Here is a 12766-nt window from a genome sequence, read left to right as displayed (position 1 = left end):
GTAGGGAAGTAAACAAATTGCAAGGTAAATGTGTGTAATTGATGTGTGTTAAGCAAAGTAACCAAGGGCAGTGTACATTTTAGCCAATAAGTTCAAATGTGTAACCTCAATAGGTATGAGACAAATATGAGTTGGAACTAGGCACAAAATGTGCCAACTTTCATTGAGAAAACATACCAAAATTCTGCTTGCAAGGTGACCTAAGAAAATGACCAATTCGGATTAGGTGCAATTAGGACCTGAAAAATGACCAATTGGGCAGCAGTGAGTGTTTAGGCCATAACTCACTCAAAACAGGTCCAATTGACCTGAAATTTTAACCATGAATAGTTAAGACCCATACCTACAGGTCTCATGAAGACACCAAAGCCCAGAAATGACCATAAGCAAGTCAAACAACTTGCACAAGTTCGGGTCCAAAAACTGGCCGAACCAGAGTTGACCAAATTGACCTAAAATTGACCTAAATTGGTACCATTTGACCAGCAATAGTATAATGACCATAACTTGGTCTACTTAACTCGGATTGACCTGAAATTTTGCCCCGCGTGCAATAAGACCTAGATCTACAAGTTTGTAGTTTTGACCAAAACCCAAAACCGAGGAACTAGGCCGTCCGGCTAGGTCAAACCAGTATCCGGAATCCAAAGAAGTTGCATTAAAATGCACTAAACAAGGAAACGAGTTTGGCGAAACGTACCAAACCTAAAACCCTATCGAATGTGACATATTAACGACACTAAAACCTAATTTACCTAAAACGCAACGAGGGTCTGTATATTAGGTGATTAAGTGAATAATTGAGTTCAGTGCATTATTTACCAAACACCATCGATAGAGACAGTTTAATTTAGCACTGAAACACTTCAAATTGTGTTTCTCAGTTAACAAGGACTCAGCAAAAGGGAAGGAAACACTGAGTCCAGACCAGGGGGACAGTCATCAGAGGTTTGTGCACAACGGCTATTTCTTTTGAATTTTTCAATTGAAATGAATTATGACTATTGTACATTATTATTTTAAATTGTGTTTGTGCACAACTAGTTTTCAACTGATTTTGTTCTGAATAATATTTCATATGATAAATTAAATTGTATTTGTGCACAATATTTATTTCTTTTGAATTATTTTCAATTGAAATAATTTATGACTATTTGTATATTATTGTTTTAAATTGTGGAAATGTGTTTGGTGGACACTTATTGATTGAAAAACATTGTGAATGGTTTGAAACTGTGAAAAATTGTTTGAATGATATTGATGGATACTTATTGATTGAAAAGCACTGTAAATGGTTTTTGTGGAAATTGAAGTGAATTACGAATTGTGTTGCCATTTTGTGAATGAAATTATAACTTTGGAAATTTATTGGATTCTTACGGATCATTTGAATAAAATGTTTGGAATTGTTTTGACTCACAATTGGCATGACACTGATAATATGTTCCTCCTCCATTAATGGGGTGAGTGTGATTATTCCTCCCTCTTTGACTTATCAGTCTGGGGTGAGTATGATTATGTTCCTCCCTCTTTGACTTCCCAGTCTGAGGTGAGTGTGGATGAGTACTCATTAGATAGCTAGCTTCCTCCCTCATTGATTTCGATTATTGGGGTGAGTATGTCTTGTCGTGGTGTACAACACGGCATATATGGAAAAATTTGTGTCATGACCTAAATTGTGTTATTGATTGGCAACATTGTATTGTTCAATTATTTGATCGAATGGTGTTATTGATTTGCAAAACGATATTATTCAATTATTTGATCAATTGTGTTATTGATTTGCAAAACGATATTATTCAGTTATTTGATTGAATTGTGTTATTGATTTGCAAAACGATATTATTCAGTTATTTGATCGAATTGTGTTATTGATTTGCAAAAAGGTATTATTCAGTTATTTGATCAAATTGTGCATGAATTGGCAATACGGTATTCTTAAACTATTTGACTAAATTGTGTTATTATGAATTTTGATAATTTGTGAATTGGAGTTTAAATTCCTTATGACATTTATTGTCTTGAATTTAACTATGGTTTTAAGTATCCACTATTGATATGATTTATGAATTGTGAATTAAAATTGTATTTGGTTAATGTTGTGCACCACTGAGACATTGTCTCAGCGATAGCTTTTTATTGCTGTCGCAGGTAGAGAGACAGATAGGGCAGCAGACTAGGCTGCTAATACATCCAGTGAGGGATTACCTGGTATAATGAGTATACCAATATTTTGCATTTTGTAATCAGAATGTATGACACTGTATGTACATTTTGTTTTGGGTTTTGAGCAGTTGTAAATTCAAATTGTACCTTGAAGTTGTAAATTTATTATGAGTTATTTGACTTGTAAAAATTGTATTATATTTCCTTATCTCAGACTTTGAAAAATTTCTATGGAATTGAGTTAAGAAATGTGTTGTATAGAGAAAAATGTTGGAGTTGAGATTTGGAAAATAATTGAAGTGCTTTTTACAGGTTTTCTGAAGAACTGTTTTGTCCAAAATACAAATGGCACCTTGCCAAAATTTTTACAGATATTTCAAATAAATCAAATGAGTTAGTTGTTTCACTTCAGTTCACCAAAGTCTTTAACACCTGTAAATAGTGCTCACCACAGTAAAAGAAGTAAGAAAAGTTTTTAAAATCCCTTGTAGTGTATTTAATGGGTTATCAGTAGACGGAGTTGGTAATTCATTAGGTATACTACGGGATCATGTTATGCCTTACAGAGGGGTAGGGTGTGACATGTTTTAGTGGTATCAGAGCAAAGTTTTTAAATTCTGTTTTCACTTGTTACTTGAATATTCTTTCTTCACAGTACAACTGCTCAATATCATTGTTTGATACATACAGTACATTACATTATAAATATCCACTAACGGGAGGAAATCTCCTTGTATTATTGTACAGGAGGTCTAAAATCCTCTAATTGACTATGGAAGGGGGTGATCGTTCAGTCGATCAATCGATAGAGGCTGAGGTGCAAGGGGATGCCCCATGCCTACATAATGTCAGTGGTTCAGTAGCACCAGCCCCTGCAGTACCGCAGTTCTCTGCTCAGTTCGCTCAGCAGACGGCTGCAATGTTCCAACAAATGGATGGTAATGTGCCTACTCAAGCCCCAATCTGCACTCGATGGTACAACCACGATCTTACGCTAGACAATATGACAAATTGATGAAGTATGGGGCTACAGAGTTTGAAGGGACAGTAGATCCTCTAGAAGCTGAACAATGGTTAGAGAGGATGGATAGGGTATTCAAGAAACTGCATTGCACAGAGGAGCTCAGATTTGAGTACTCAGTATCTTTGCTACAGGGGGATGCTTATGATTGGTGGAAAACCATTCCCCACAATTTGGTAGAACCTGCAGTGCTAACCTGGAGTGACTTTCTCAGGGAATTCAGACAAAAATATGTCCCTGATGCTTATGTAGATCAGAAGCTACAAGAGTTCTTAAGTCTGAAATAGGGGAGTAGATCAGTGGCTGAATATGAAAGGGAATTCTCCCGCCTAAGCCATTATGCAGTAAGTCTACTTTCTACCAGCAGGGAGAGATGTAAGAGGTTTGAAACCGGCTTGAAGCCTAGTATCAGATTACAAGTGGTCGGATTCAAACATAACAACTTCTCTGAACTTATTTCTCAAGCACTAGAATTAGAAAGAATTGAATCTGAAGTGGCCCCTAAGAAAAAGAAATCAGAGAAGACAGAAAAAGAGGGAAAGTCAGTAGAACAGAGTTCTAGTGGTCCTACTGGAAAGAGGAAAAACTTTGGGGGATACGACAGAGATAGTAAGAAGTCCGGTAGAGATAGATCTTTTGGACAGAAACCACCTCGATCCGATCAACAAACTCAACAGAAACCCAGAAATGCGCTGTCAGATCGACTTTGTGAAACTTGTGGTAAACCACATAGTGGGCTATGTTATGGAGCCGTAGGAGCATGCTTTAACTGTGGAGAGACTGGTCATTTTGCTAGGGATTGTGTAAATCTAGGTCGTTCTGGATTATTTACTACACCAAAGGGATCAACCCAAGTTTCTACCCCAAATAGTTCACCATCGCTAGTAGAGGCAAAGGTAGAGGTAGGGTAGTACACCTAGAAGTCGACTCACGTGAATCAGCCAAAGCAGGGTGATGCTTCAACTAGAGTATACGCTTATACGAGAAAAGAGATCGAGACTTTTGACATCATTGCTGGCACTTTCTCAATTAGCAACTAAGATATATATATGTATTGTTTGACACAGGTTTGCATATTTTACGTTAGTGTTAGAACAATATGTTCTGATGTTATTCCTTTACAGGGGAATAAATTTTGACGCATTAGTGATTAGCCCTTAAGATAAGGATTGTGATAATAAGTGAAATTAGTTTTGAAAGAGTTTATCGGCGAAAAGTATTTTCTAACACACCATAAATTATAAAGCTAATTGGCGAGCCTACTTAATGTAAGGCAAGAGGACGTAAAAGTAAGATGCAGTAATGGAATTGCTCTAGATGAGGGCAAGGAGGTTACTGTTAGAAATTGCTAATGGATATTGTAATCAGAATAAGATTCGAATATCAGTGAATTCAAAAGAATAAAAGATAACAAAGTTTGATCTATTGGGATGTATCGTAGTAACTATGCAATGTTCTTGATGTTTATCTCGTAAGTGCGTGATTCTGATCGACTTGAGATTATTGTGTAGAGCTACGTACTACCCGATAGTACACCTAGATAAGAATAGTTGCCAACGACATCTGTTTTGGTATAGTTATGCCATGACAGAATTTAATTGTTAGAAATAAGTTTGAAAATCCTACTTAGGGATCTAAAACTCAAAAGTTAAAATATCGAAAGGTTATAGTTCAGTACAAAAGGAAGTAAGTTATTGAATATTGTGAGATAAAAGAGTTATGAAAGTAGAGAATTGAACAGTTGATTCATGTGTAACAAAGAAATATTACAAATGTGAGGAAGACTATGGACTAGAATGGTCAGAGGACCAATGACTGATGAATGATTCTAACATGACCTCAAGGGTCATTCAAGAAGGAACGTGAACCGAAATATTAGACAACACAATAGTAAGAGGAGATTGGTGTTATCCAAACAAAGTAAACATTGTATTAGATTGTTAAAAGTCTTATACAAATTTGAGAAAAAGAAGATTATACGATCATATAGAAAGGAGAAATAAACGTATGACTATTGTAAGATGGCTACTGGGTAAAAATTTCGTGGACGAAATTTATTTAAGGGGGGGAGAATTGTAACACCCCTAAGTTCGGTAGTGCGTTCTACTGCTCCGGTGACCAGTGCTGTCCGGACGGCTAGGAAGCCTAGAACTACACTTCAATATGAATGAGGAGACATAAATAATGAAATACAAGAAAAGAAAATACAAGAAAAACAAAGGAAAAATCATAGCAAAGAAATGTAACCGAATAAGTGAGCCGGGAAACCTAGCGATGGGTGACCGCACCGGGAAGTCACGGCGTGGACCGTTGACTGGCCCTGGACTGCGGGGAACCCTGGAAAACATTTTTAGGACTTAAATAGAACCTTATTGAAGAATAAATATCATTAGAAAGATCAAAGAAAAATTAAATAATTAGTACAAAGAAAAGTGAGAAATCGAAAAACAGACAAAACCCGGTAATACCGAAAAATCGGGAATGCCACCTGAACAGGGGCATTATGGTCATTTGACATCCCGAAGTGTCTTTTGACCTAAATTTCCATTAAAAATAAATAATATTACACTTAGAAAATGAAATGAAAAATTAATTTGGTGGTACATAAAGTAAATAGCCAAAAATGGAGTGAAAATGTGTAAATAACACATTTAAGCATTATTATATAATTAAATGAGTAAGTGGACCACTAAAGGATTAAATTAAACATAAAATGTGGCTGATGTAAGTCCACTATACCCATCAGAATGTTCATCTTCCTCATTTCATAAACATTGCCGAATTGAAGAAAATGGGAACCACCATGGCCATTTTTCATGCAAGCTCATCTAACCACTCATTTCACTTCTAATCACTTGAGTTCCTTCATCAAAAATGGTCTACACATCACAAGGAAGATATTGATACCAAATTTGAGAAGTTTGGTGAAGGTTTAGCAAGTTACAATCAAAGGTAAGTTTACATTTTTGAGAATTCCTTTGTTAAACTTTATGTTCATGTAATGGGTGTTAGTTTGGTGAAGGAAATTTTAAAGTTTAAATAGTTATTGAGATAGCCATTTTTGGACAGCCATGGGGTCACGCATTTAATGATTTATTATGCATATAATTGATGAGAAATAATGTTGATCTTGGTGATTTAATATCCTAGTGAATTATTTCACATATATATGGTGATTTATGCACTTGGATGGGAATTGGTAAATTGTAGGGCACTTTGATGTTGAAGGACAATTTTCGGCAGCTTGGGAACACTTGAGTAAATGTATGTATTCATGGAAGGGTAGGCAGAATATTGACCTAGAAGGATTGATGGATATGTATGTAGATTGATATTGTAAAGTGTATGTAAGATTTGTAATGGTTAGGTGTGTATGTAATGGTACTTAGAACTTGTAAATGTGAATTATATTTGGTGTGTTGAGGGTAATTGTAATCTGCCCAAAGTAATGTTAATGTAAAGTAGAATATGCTTTTGGTAATGTACCAAAACAGATTGGTAGGGAAGTAAACAAATTGCAAGGTAAATGTGTGTAATTGATGTGTGTTAAGCAAAGTAACCAAGGGCAGTGTACATTTTAGCCAATAAGTTCAAATGTGTAACCTCAATTGGTATGAGACCAATTGGAGGTGGAACTAGGCACAAAATGTGCCAACTTTCATTGAGAAAACATACCAAAATTCTGCTTGCAAGGTGACCTAAGAAAATGACCAATTCGGATTAGGTGCAATTAGGACCTGAAAAATGACCAATTGGGCAGCAGTGAGTGTTTAGGCCATAACTCACTCAAAACAGGTCCAATTGACCTGAAATTTTAACCATGAATAGTTAAGACCCATACCTACAGGTCTCATGAAGACACCAAAGCCCAGAAATGACCATAAGCAAGTCAAACAACTTGCACAAGTTCGGGTCCAAAAACTGGCCGAACCAGAGTTGACCAAATTGACCTAAAATTGACCTAAATTGGTACCATTTGACCAGCAATAGTATAATGACCATAACTTGGTCTACTTAACTCGGATTGACCTGAAATTTTGCCCCGCGTGCAATAAGACCTAGATCTACAAGTTTGTAGTTTTGACCGAAACCCGAAAACCGAGGGAACTAGGCCGTCCGGCTAGGTCAAACCAGTATCCCGGAATCCAGCAAGTTGCATTAAAATGCACTAAACAAGGAAACGAGTTTGGCGAAACGTACCAAACCTAAAACCCTATCGAATGTGACATATTAACGACACTAAAACCTAATTTACCTAAAACGCAACGAGGGTCTGTATATTAGGTGATTAAGTGAATAATTGAGTTCAGTGCATTATTTACCAAACACCATCGATAGAGACAGTTTAATTTAGTACTGAAACACTTCAAATTGTGTTTCTCAGTTAACAAGGACTCAGCAAAAGGGAAGGAAACACTGAGTCCAGACCAGGGGGACAGTCATCAGAGGTTTGTGCACAACGGCTATTTCTTTTGAATTTTTCAATTGAAATGAATTATGACTATTGTACATTATTATTTTAAATTGTGTTTGTGCACAACTAGTTTTCAACTGATTTTGTTCTGAATAATATTTCATATGATAAATTAAATTGTATTTGTGCGCAATATTTATTTCTTTTGAATTATTTTCAATTGAAATAATTTATGACTATTTGTATATTATTGTTTTAAATTGTGGAAATGTGTTTGGTGGACACTTATTGATTGAAAAACATTGTGAATGGTTTGAAACTGTGAAAAATTGTTTGAATGATATTGATGGATACTTATTGATTGAAAAGCACTGTAAATGGTTTTTGTGGAAATTGAAGTGAATTACGAATTGTGTTGCCATTTTGTGAATGAAATTATAACTTTGGAAATTTATTGGATTCTTACGGATCATTTGAATAAAATGTTTGGAATTGTTTTGACTCACAATTGGCATGACACTGATAATATGTTCCTCCTCCATTAATGGGGTGAGTGTGATTATTCCTCCCTCTTTGACTTATCGATGGGGTGAGTATGATTATGTTCCTCCCTCTTTGACTTCCCAGTCTGAGGTGAGTGTGGATGAGTACTCATTAGATAGCTAGCTTCCTCCCTCATTGATTTCGATTATTGGGGTGAGTATGTCTTGTCGTGGTGTACAACACGGCATATATGGAAAAATTTGTGTCATGACCTAAATTGTGTTATTGATTGGCAACATTGTATTGTTCAATTATTTGATCGAATGGTGTTATTGATTTGCAAAACGATATTATTCAATTATTTGATCAATTGTGTTATTGATTTGCAAAACGATATTATTCAGTTATTTGATTGAATTGTGTTATTGATTTGCAAAACGATATTATTCAGTTATTTGATCTAATTGTGTTATTGATTTACAAAAAGGTATTATTAATTTATTTGATCAAATTGTGCATGAATTGGCAATACGGTATTCTTAAACTATTTGACTAAATTGTGTTATTATGAATTTTGATAATTTGTGAATTGGAGTTTAAATTCCTTATGACATTCATTGTCTTGAATTTAACTATGGTTTTAAGTATCCACTATTGATATGATTTATGAATTGTGAATTAAAATTGTATTTGGTTAATGTTGTGCACCACTGAGACATTGTCTCAGTGATAGCTTTATTCTTTATCGCGGTAGAGAGATAGAGGCGGCAGACTAGGTGCTAATACATCCATGAGGATTACAGTATAATGAGTATACCAATATTTTGCATTTTGTACTGTAATGTATGACACTGTATGTACATTTTGTTTTTGGTTTTGAGCAGTTGTAAATTCAAATTGTACCTTGAAGTTGTAAATTTATTATGAGTTATTTGACTTGTAAAAATTGTATTATATTTCCTTATCTCAGACTTTGAAAAATTTCTATGGAATTGAGTTAAGAAATGTGTTGTATAGAGAAAAATGTTGGAGTTGAGATTTGGAAAATAATTGAAGTGCTTTTTACAGGTTTTCTGAAGAACTGTTTTGTCCAAAATACAAATGGCACCTTGCCAAAATTTTTACAGATATTTCAAATAAATCAAATGAGTTAGTTGTTTCACTTCAGTTCACCAAAGTCTTTAACACCTGTAAATAGTGCTCACCACAGTAAAAGAAGTAAGAAAAGTTTTTAAAATCCCTTGTAGTGTATTTAATGGGTTATCAGTAGACGGAGTTGGTAATTCATTAGGTATACTACGGGATCATGTTATGCCTTACAGAGGGGTAGGGTGTGACAGTCTGTTTTTCGATTTCTCACTTTTCTTTGTACTATTTATTTAATTTTTCTTTGATATTTCTAATGATATTTATTCTTCAACAAGGGTCTATTTAAGTCCTAAAAATATTTTCCAGGGTTCCCCGCAGTCCAGGGCCAGTCAATGGTCCACGCCGTGACTTGCCGGTGCGGTCACCCATCGCTAGGTTTCTCGGCTCGCTTAACTTGATCACATTTCTTTGCTATTATTTTTTCTTTATTTTTCTTGTATTTTCTTTTCTTGTATTTCATTATTTTATGTCTCCTCACTCACATTGAAGTGTGGTTCTAGGCATCCTAGCTATCCGGACAACACTGGTCATCAGAACAGCAGAACGCACTACCGAACTTAGGGGTGTTACAGAGACTTTCAACATAGTTGCTGGTACCTTCTCTACTTTTAATCAAGATGTCTTTGTGTTATTTGATCCGGGTTCTACCCACTCCTATGTGAGTGCTAGAATCATTGATTGCATTGCTGTTCTATGTACGAAAATGGATTTTGAGGTGCTAGTAACAAGTCCGCTAGGACAAGAGGTCAGGGTCAATAGAATGTATAGGGATTGTCCTTTGGTGATCCAAGGACATACTTTTCTGTCTGATTTGATTGAAATGCCCTTCAAAGATTATGATATCATCTTGGGCATGGATTGGTAGCCAGGTATTATGCCATGATTGACTGTAGACTAAAGATGGTCACTTTTGGTCTCCCTTAGTATAGTGATGTGGTAATACATGGGGAGAGGCAGCTATTGCCATCAAACATCATTTCGGCTGCACTAGCCAGAAAAATGATCAAGAAGGGGTGTGAAGCATACTTGGCACATGTGGTAGACACCTAAGTGGGGAGTCCAGCATTGAGGGACATCCTTACAGTATGTGACTTTTTAGATGTGTTTCCTGATGAGTTGCCAGGATTACCTTCGGAAAGAGAAGTGCAGTTTGAGATTGATGTTATGCCTGGTGTGGATCCAATCTCCATAACACCACGCAGAATGGCACTAGTAGAATTGAAAGAGTTGAAGGTGCAGTTGCAAGAGTTACTTGACAAGGGCTTCATTCGCCCTAATGTGTCACCTTGGGGAGCACCAGTACTGTTTGTTAAGAAGAAAGATGGCACTCTCCGCTTATGTATTGACTACCAGTAGTTGAATAAGGTGACAATAAAGAATAGAAATCCGTTGCCCCGCATTGATGACCTGTTTGATCAGTTAAAGGGTGCAGCTGTGTTCTCCAAAATTGATTTGAGATCTGGTTATTATCAGTTGAAAATGCAAGAGCAAAGCATTCCAAAAATTGCTTTCAGAACTTGATATGGCCATTATGAGTTTCTGGCAAAGCCATTCAGGTTAACTAATGCTTCAGTTGCTTTTATGGATCTGATGAACACTATCTTTAGACCATACCTCGACCAATTTGTGGTTGTGTTTATTGATGATAATTTGATATATTCGAGAATTGCAGAGGAGCATGATAGACATCTGTGGATTGTACTACAGACCTTAAGGGAGAAACAACTATACGCCAAATTATCAAAATGTGAATTTTGGTTGAAGGAAATCTCTTTCTTAGGACATATTGTGTCAGCTGAAGGGATCAAGGTAAATTCTAGTAAGGTAGAAGCTATCCTTAATTAGAAGCCATCCATGAATATCACAAAAATTCGCAGTTTTCTAGGTTTAGCTGGATACTATCACCGATTTGTGAAAGGGTTCTCTATCTTTTGTATAGATCACAGAACCCAAAAATGCCATTTACTAAGTTAATTTGCTTACACAAGTTCAGTCACAAAATCTGCCAGAATTGACTTGACCTAAAATTGACCTAAAATTTACAATAAGAAAGCTGTAACACCCCTAAGTTCGGTAGTGCGTTCTGCTGTTCCGGTGACCAGTGTTGTCCGGACAGCTAGGATGCCTAGAACTACACTTTGACATGAGGGAGGAGACATAAAATAATGAAATACAAGAAAAGAAAATACAAGAAAAACAAAAGAAAAATAATAGCAAAGAAAGGTACTCAAGTTAAACGAGCCGGGAAACCTAACGATGGGTGACCGCACTGGGAAGTCACGGCATGGACCGTTGACTAACCCTGGACTGCGGGGAACCCTGAAAACATTTTTAGGACTTAAATAGACCCTTATTGAAGAATAAATATCATTAGAAAGATCAAAGAAAAATTAAATAATTAGTACAAAGAAAAGTGAGAAATCGAAAAACGGACAAAACCCGGTGTTACCGAAAAATCGGGAATGCCACCCGAACAGGGGCATTATGGTCATTTGACATCCCGAAGTGTCTTTTGACCTAAATGTCCACTAAAAATAAATAATATTACACTTAGAAAATAAAATGAAAAATTAGTTTAGTAGTACCTAAAGTAAATAGCTAAAATCATGGGTTAATGTGGGATTAAGTGAACAATTAGATTATAATATGATTAAATTTATGGGTGGACCACTAATGAATAAAATAAACACATAATAGGGCAGCTGTAACTCCACTAAACCAGCAGAAATATTCATCTTCTCCAAAACAACCAAACCAGCCGAATTGAAGAACCAAGAAAAAACTCCATGGGCGTTTGCATGCAAGCTTGATCCATCCCTCATTTCAACCCCAAATCACTTAGGTTCCTTCATGAAACTTTGTCTACTCATCACAAGGAAGAGTTTGATACTAAATTTGAGAAGTTTAAGCAAGGTTTAACAAGCTCCAAACATAAGGTAAGTTCATATTTTTGAAGATAGCTTTGTTAAGTTTTGTGTACATGTTATGGGTGTTGGGTTTGTGAAGAAAATTTTTGAGTTTGAAGAGTTATTGTTGTGTTCATTTTGGACAGCCATGGAGTCATGTATTTGATGAAGTATTTGTACATATAATTGATGAGAATGATGTTGATCATGATGATTTAATAACCTAGTGAATTACTTCACATGTATAAGGTGTTTTTTGCACTTGGAATGAGATTTAATGAATTGTAGGACACTTGGTGTTGAAGGACAATTTTCGGCAGCTTGGGGACACTTGAATAAATGTATGTATTCATGGAAATGTTGGCAGAATGTTGACATAGAAGGAGTGATGGATATGTGTATGAAATTAATTTGTAAAGTGTATGTGAGAATTAGTGATGTTTAGGTGTGTATGTGATTGTATTTAGACTTTGTAAATGTGAACTTTAATTGGTGTATTGAAGATAATTGTAATCTGCCCAAAGTGAGGATAATGTAAAGTGGGATGTGGTTTTGGTAATGTACCAAAACAGATTTGGTAGGGAAGTAAACATATTGCAAGGTATATGTGTGTGATTGATGTGTGTT

Source organism: Hevea brasiliensis, chromosome 1 (genome assembly GCF_030052815.1).
Source record: "Hevea brasiliensis isolate MT/VB/25A 57/8 chromosome 1, ASM3005281v1, whole genome shotgun sequence".
Classification (NCBI taxonomy): Eukaryota; Viridiplantae; Streptophyta; class Magnoliopsida; order Malpighiales; family Euphorbiaceae; genus Hevea; species Hevea brasiliensis.
Note: the sequence above shows the minus strand (reverse complement) of the source record.